The sequence below is a fragment of the Crocodylus porosus genome, unplaced genomic scaffold (genome assembly GCF_001723895.1).
Source record: "Crocodylus porosus isolate Cpor-Errol unplaced genomic scaffold, CroPor_comp1, whole genome shotgun sequence".
NCBI classification, from domain to species: Eukaryota; Metazoa; Chordata; order Crocodylia; family Crocodylidae; genus Crocodylus; species Crocodylus porosus.
In genome coordinates, this window is record NW_017728949.1 from 42,222,162 (window position 1) to 42,230,551 (window position 8,390).

Genomic DNA, 8,390 nt, shown 5'->3' on the forward strand with positions numbered 1-8,390 from the left:
GTCCTCATAGGGCCTGCCCTGCTGCCCCCTGATCATGCAAGTGGCCCTCCTCTGGACCCTCTCCATGCTGTCGACATCCCTCTTGAAGTGCAGCGCCCAGAATTGGATGCAGCACTCCAGCTGCGGCCTGACCAGTGCCGCATAGAGGGAGAGGATCACCTCCTTGGACCTGCTCAAGATGCATCTGTGGATGCATGCCAAGGTGAAGTTGGCCTTCCTGACTGCCTCTCCACACTGCTGGCCCATGTTCATCTTGGAGTCAATGATGACCCCCAGATCCCTTTCTGCCTCCGTGCTGATAAGAGGGGAGTTCCCCAACCTTCTAGGCAATAACTGCCCAGATGGCCGGACAGGGGGCATACATAGCAGTAGTGCCGCACAAAGGCCAACTCTGCACCCACAGCCTACTGGCAGCTGGCCCAGAGGGACAGATGCCTCATTCAGGTCTGGCAGGTGGGCAGCAGGTCACAGCCAGGCAGCAGTCCCCACTGCCAGGCTGCTGCAGTGGGTAGAGAGTGCAGGGAACTCTCAGGGCTGCTTCAGCAGTCCAGCTGGCACAAAGGGTAGCATCCCCCAGTACCAATTGGCTGGGCCTGAGAAGCTCCAGAGAACGAGTAGCCCTGAGCTACTTGACAGGGCAGCTTTTTGTATGGATGGGGACAGTACAGGTGCTGGCCTTGGGTTCTACCTCCCCCTGGCTGCAGATCCAGGAGAACCCAGGCAGGATTATTTTGTCCCAAGTGGCACAATTTGCTCTACAACAAAGTGCATGTCCAAGCATGTGCTGTTGAGACAAAAATCCCCAGCTCAAAGTTGCACTTCTTCTACCTGAGCTGCTGCAAGCGCACATGCTTGCATGTGTGGACACGCCCACCCAAGTGTAAGGGTAGTCTGTCTCTAAGTTAGACCTGTTGAGAGAGCCTAGCTGCAGAGCACTTGGATAAGCAGAAGGAAGCAAGCTAGGGGCTGAACAGCTTGCTGCCCAGAGGGACCAGGCTACTGTGCTGGGGCCAGAGCCAAAGGAATTCTTCACCAGTGTCCAGGAGAGAACATCAGGATTTTGTTTTGCTTGTTATGTTTGTTTAAAAGATTGTTTTATTTGGGAGGACTGGCTGAGGAGCTCCTCAGGGAGTAAAGCCCTTCTGCAGAAGCCAACTGCCTAAGCCAACTACTTACACCAGGTGTATCCAGAGACCTCCTCAGCTCTTATTTCTGTAGCTTGAGAACCAAACAGCATAGCGATCTCTGTGTAGATGTCTAATTGGATCTTGGGCTGTGAAGATATGTCCACAAAATTACAATAATGGAACCACCAGCAGTGATTAGGGCCCAAGCAACTTTGGTGGCCTTTCTTTGTAATGTCAGTGTGCCAGAAACCTGGGGCATGTCCATGTCCAAACAAGCATGCATGTGCACTCACCATAGTGCTTATTTGCAGCATTGTGGGGAGATTTTGACACCAGAAGATCCCAATGCCAAAAAAAAAACAGCATCTGAAAAAAGCGAGGCTGTGCATGTGTCAACAGCATGTGCCGCCCAAAACCAGAGCCTGGCTGGCTAGAGCCACACTGCTGCTGGAGCCACAGGAAGCACCCCCACCACACACTCTCCACCCAGGAGCTCAAGTAAGTCTGCTAGGGCTAAACAAGATGCTGGCACCAGCCTTCCCTATCCCACCTAGGGGACTTGCCATGTGCCAGAGGGGATGTGCACAAGTATTCCCCAGGGACAAGCAGCAGCAGCACAACTATGTGCCATTGCTTTTTGTCCCCAGGGAACGTACATGCATGGTTATCTGGACATGCCCTTGAAGAGCATCCATCTGGGAGCTCCAAACACTATGCCACTGTAGAGGCAATTAGAGCAGTCCTCCACTTATATAGAACTCTAAGACCTACCTCCAGGTGGGCCAGAGACTCCAGATATCACTTACCAACTATTTGTAGTCAGGCAGAGGGGGCTATCAAGCACCATACAATTCTGGTTAGATCAATTATTGCCTTACTCACATAGAGGTTGAACTTGCTAGTCACAGATCATTGCAAAGTGTCTACAAGCTTTGTGTTGACTCTTCAGCCTTCTCCATTAAAAAAACACTTCATGAGGTCCTGAATTAACCTGGAGTTAATCATCAACGGTGCTAAAGGAGGGACAACTTCTTTATTGGGGAGGGTGGAAAAAGAAGAGGAAGAAGGAAAAGAGCAGGTTAAGATCAGGAATCAAAATATTTTTTCTGTCCTAGGGACAAGCCCTGAAGTCTGAATGAGAAGTACTTGTGATACTGAGACAGAAAACTAATCTCAGGAGGTAGGACCAATCCCTGAAATCTCCCTTTGAGCATGGGGCTTATGGCCAGAAATGCCACATTGGGAAGAATCTCTGTGATCTTTGTACCAGAAGCCAGAAATACCAGAGACGCAGACAGAAGCAGTGACAGAAGCATAAGATACATCTTGGCCAAGGACCAGGGGCATGGCCCAGACTGACCAAAATATAAGGAGCACACTTTTGGAGCTAAGAACCAACTGAAATAATCATGGGAGAAGTGTGTAAAAATTATCTCCTGTTGCTTTGATTTTTCCTGTGTGCAAGGACCTGATATAGCCTTTTACAAATAAAACAGGATTGCAACAAAGATACTGACTCTGTGATCAGTTTCATCTCCAAAACAGAAACAACCTTTGGACGACCACTTGTGTCCAAAAGAGGTAACAATAATAAATATATCTTGTGTCCTTCTCAAATCACTTCTGCTGGCCTAAGGGTGTGGGAGACTTATGAAATGCCAAATCAATGCTCGTGTTAAATTTTACTCACTGATTAGAAATTCTGAATAAAATGTCAAATATGTCACACTGCCAGCAATCAGGATTTGTGAGGAAAGTATTATGAATTCCTCGGTACTGAGGAAATATTCTCTCTCTGCATCACATTTATTACAAACAGCAAGTGCACAGGCATTAAAATTCCCTTTAAACTATATAAAAAGTATATTTTCATGAAAGCAATAGAAATACACAGGAAAATGCTGCTAAATGCCTAAAAATGATTGAACTGCTTGGAATCAGAACTGTAAAGAAGAAAAATTGATAGGCAGGCAAATGTCGCACCAGGGAATACTAAAAGGTTCAAGTATGTGCCCTAGAATCACCTTGTCTGCTCTGCTTGGAAAAATGTTCTCTCAGGTTGATATCTAGATATTTTGAGGATAATTCATCCTTTTGTCTGGTTTTGCTAGTAACATACTAGAACTAAAAGCAAAAAATAAACCAAGAAGCACTTTGATATTCTCTCCTGTGCTTCTAGTAATAGCTTGGGAATGTCTCAAACATCCTTAGAACAAACATTTTAAATGCAATGCAATGTTAAGTTTTATTGTCAATGTGGATCAGAATTCAGATGCTGTCGGTCTGAAATTTAGCAAGCAAGCAAGCTCTTAAAAATCTTAAGAAGAAGGCCTTCAGATGGTATCACAGTAGGATAATCTCTTTTCAAACTCTGGCCCTGACTGTAATCAGAGAGGTGGTGGGTATTTGTGCCAATTTGGAGTCTCATGGATTTCATCTGTGACCCACACAGGTTTCAATTTCTGCCTATGAAAAGCAGCTTGCAGGACTGGAATTTTATGGGCCCAGTGCAATTCCCTCCATAGCTAATGGAAACTTTCTTACTGATTTCAGAAAGGGAGGGAACAAAATCACAAATATTTCTTTTGCAGTTCCTTTGATAAGCTCTCTGAAGATTCTTCTGAGCTAACCACATGCATTTTGTATCCTAACACCCCCGAAATGCACACATCTAAGGAATATGCTCAGATTACTTTAAACCTACAATTGTTGTGTTTATTTTTAAAATCAGTAATCATTTTTACAATATTTTTAAAAGAAAAAAGTATTTGTGTGCAGTCCTAATTTGCTCTGAACCAAGAATTTAATACAATTGTAACTTAAGAGTATGTAATGTAAAAATATAATAAAAATCATATTATATAAAGGGGGGAAAGGGAAACCTACAAATAAATGGCATCAATTCTAGATTTTTGTTTAAATCCAGTTAAAGGTGTTAGAGTTCACAGAGTCTTTAAAATTTAGATTAATTTACAATTTAACAAAACTACTATAGACTTCTTCATTTAAAATAAGGTGTACTGAACTGCTGAGCAGATACCGCAAAGATGATCGGTTAGCACACAAAAACCTAGACAAGATATAGCATAAAACAAAGCATCTAATTCCCACTGAAATATGAGTGTAGCTCGTAGGATTGCCCTACAGGACATCTAGATTTGTGCTAGTTCTCTTGTAGTTCAGTAATCTACAAAATTATCTATTCTAATATAATGGAATGTAAATTAAAGATTTATGTCTTATATAAATAATTTTCAAATCATATGCAGGCCAATTTAAATTTCTCAAACATATCATATTTTGTTCTACAAACTAAGTGTTGACTGTCAACTCCAGCCATTTAATATATGATTTTAACTTCTGGATTAATTGCTTTGACTGGGGCAAAAAATGGCAGCTGAAATCTCTTGGCAGTTTATGTGCAGTATTGCTCACATTCCTCAATGCTTTGAGTTAAAATTAGAGTTTTTATTTTTGTGTGCATGTGTTGGGTTGTTTTTTGGGGGTTGGGGGAGGTTCTATTTTAAAAATAAACAGTATCTTAGTTTCAAACTGAGATTTGTTCTGGGAAAGTATACTTTTCAGTGTATAATAGAGGCAAATTCACTGTAACAAAACAAACAGCACAACTGCCTCTAAAGTCCTGAACAAACAAAGTTGTTCTTAACCTGCTCTTGTTCATATCCAGTGCAACCCAGTCATTCAGTGTAGCTAAACTGTAAAGAGCATTATTGTGACCCAAATGTTTTAGCTGTCAGGTTATAGGTGCTTTATCTGTCTCTAAGTAGATCATCAACAAGAACTGGTGCTGAGTTAATTTAATTATGAGTTTGCTACTAATATGTGTGGATATATCAGAGATTCATGATTATTCAAAAGGAATAGTTTGGAGAGCAAAGGTTTCCAGCTACTCAGGTTTTCAATATATTCTACTATGTCTATTTCATTTAAAGAGGGAGGGATGGGAGTAAGACAATTACAACATCAGTTGGGTTAACATAGACAGACCTACAAAGGATGGAGGACTGGATCCACCTCCAAGGAGGAATACTTTGCACTGGTCCGGACCTGCAGGGAGCAAACCAGGAAAGCCAAGGCTGCAACAGAACTCCAGCTAGCTATAAATATCAAGGACAATAAAAAGTCCTTTTTTAGATATGTGGGGAGCTGGAGGAAAAGCAAGGGCAACATTGGACCCCTGCTAAACCAGATGGGACAACTGACAACTGACGCCCAGGAAAAAGCCAAATGCTAAATGGGTAATTTGCATCTGTCTTTCATCAGTCCCAGGGGACACCTTTGCCCACTATGGGACAGGGAGGCCCAGGTGAAGGAGATCCCCTGCCCTCCATCAATGCTGACCTCATGAAGGAACACCTTGAGAGGCTGGACACCTTCAAGTCAGTCGGCCCTGACAATCTACACCCCAGGGTACTCAAGGAGCTGGTGAGCATCATAGCCCAGCCCCTGGCACGGATCTTCGAGAGCTCCTGGTGCTCTGGTGAAGGGCCCGATGATTGGAAGGCCAATGTGGTGCTTATCTTCAAGAAAGGAAGGAAAGTGGATCCAGCAAACTATAGGCCCATCAGCCTGACCTCTATCCCAGGGAAGGTCTTAGAAAAGATTATCAAAGAAGTCATTCTTAACAGACTGGCCGATGGCAACATCCTGAGGGATAGCCAGGTTTGTTGTGGGTAGGTCTTGCTTGACCAATCTCATTTCCTTCCTGGCTAGCACTACGGACGAAAGGGATTTGGGGGTCATGACTGACCACAAGATGAACATGAATGTCTGCAATGTGATACTGTAGGTAGTAAAACAATCAGAACACTTGCTTGCATCCACAGTAAATCCCAGGATGTCATCATCCCTTGGTGAGGCCGCAGCTAGAGTACTGCGTCTAGTTTTAGGCTCCACAGTTCAAAAAGGATCTCAGGGGTGATCTGGTGGCCACATATAAGTTCATCAGGGTGTTTACCAGGATCTGGGGGAAATGTCTGTTCATCAGAGCACCCCAAGGGATGACAAGGTCAAATGTTCACAAACTCCTCCATGACCGTTTCAGGCTGGACATAAGGAAGAACTTCTTTACTGTCTGAGCCCCCAAGGTTTGGAATAGATTGCCACTGGAAGTGGTTCAAGCACCTACTCTGAACACCTTCAAAATACATTTGGATGTTTATCTTGCTGTGATCCTATGATCCCTGCTGACTTCCTGCCCTAGGCAGGGGGCTGGACTCGATGATTTCCAAGGTCCTGTCCAGCCCTAATGTGTATGAAATCTATGAACTAATCTTCTGACCACTGTACTTAGTACATTCCCAGTTGGGGTTGGCACCTCCCAAAGCTTCAGCAGAAATTAACATGCTCAATACACCTCCAGACATACCTGCTCTGGATATTGACTAGATATCCTTAAGAAGTAAAATGCTGTAGGATTCTGCTATCTTATCCTTTACAAGGTCCTGTACACAAGAGGTTAGTTCAGCTGAGAAAATATAACAGGTCAAGAAGGCAAATACAACTATAAAAGCACCTGTCTCACAAGTTTAATCAGAAAAGATAAAAAAACTATACACTATCTATAAGGGAAAATTTCACAAACTCATAGATTTTGAAGCCAGAAGGGACCTTTGCCAACCTACTCTGACCTCCTGTATAATGCAGGGTGGGGACAGGAAATGGTGTTGTGAGGTGTGGTGCAGTGCGGGGCAGTGCAGCAGAGAATGCTCATGGCTCACACCAGTGCAGCCTTCATGTATGTGGCCCCTGGCTACTTTGAAGTTGGACAGTCCTGAGCTAAATCGTCTCTTTGACACAGTGATGGAGAATCCACCACATCCCATAAGAAGTTCATTCAATGGTGAACTGCCCTCATTGTTCACATCTGCACTCCATTTGGGCTAGGGACAGACACTACACATAAACTGGTTTAAGTGATCAGAAACTGGTTTAAACCTGTAACAGAACAGATGTTCAGTGCACATAAACAAGTTTGAAAATGTCTGAAACTAGTTTGAGGTAAAGCTGGTTGAATGTAGTATCAGACTTAACTGATTTGGCTCAAACTGGTTTATGCAATATCTGTCCCAGACCCCTTCCTAGTTTAAGTTAAACCAGAGTCCCCCAGCATCCTGGCATGCTGTCTGGGCTGGATGGAGCTCTCTGCTGCACAGCAGAGCTGGCCCCACCCCTCTGCTCCCTGGCCAGAGCTCCAGCAGAGACTGCAATAATAGCATGGTCTGCTGGCTTCCCCTGCCCCACTCCTCCTGCGCCCTGACCACTCACTACTTAAGCAGGGATCCCTTCCTCCTCTCTGACACAGCATGTGTAGTGCTGTGTAAGGCTCCAGCAGAGACTGCAGACACAGCAGGGTCTGCCTGGATTCCCCCTGCTCTCCCCACCACCTCCTCACTCATGAAAAAAATCCCCCACTCCCTCTATCCCATCTCCCACAACATGGACCCCAGCCCCATGGACCCTAGACATGTGGTATGCTAGCTAATGCCAAGAGGTGTCTGTGTATGTGTTTCTCTTCAGTTTCACTGGGGAAGGCAGCAGAACAGTGATTGCTTAGGGCCATTTGGAGCTAACCAACAGGTCAGCTGGTAAACTGTTTAAGACATTTGAAGTAATGAAGAGAGGCCACTTTTTGCTAATCAGGTGCTAAAGGCTGTTATCACTAGCAGCCCTGGCATTGTAACTTGATTGAAATCTGTAAGAACCTTGATGAAGATTACTGACAGTAGAAGACTTCTTAATCTAGCATATGGAGGCATAACAATATCCAGAAGCTGGAGGCAGAACTAGGTAAATTCAGACTGGGACAGACATTCAAAAAACCTGAGCCTGAATTGATTCAATCTTTGCAGGTTAGTCTAACCTCGCTAGGCTGTACTGGTTTGAAAGTAGACAGACATTCTCTCTAGACTGAGAAAATTCAGGCACACGCCTTCAGGTGCTAAAGACTGTTATCACTAGCACTGGCTTGCTTTCCTGTCAGTTTGCTGCAGGCAGTATGATGAAGCAGGGAAGGGGACTGAAAAGTTCTATATCATAGAATCATAGAAATAAGTTCAGAAAGGACCTTGTACATCTTCAAGTCCAACCCCCCCACCTGGGTGGGAGAAAAAAAACTGGACTCAAATGAGTCCAGCCAGGTAGGCATCAAGCCTCTTCTTAAAGATCCCCAGGGTAGGAGCCAGCACCACTTCCCTTGGAAGTTGGTTCCAGCTCCTAGCCACCCTAACTGTGAAGTAGTTC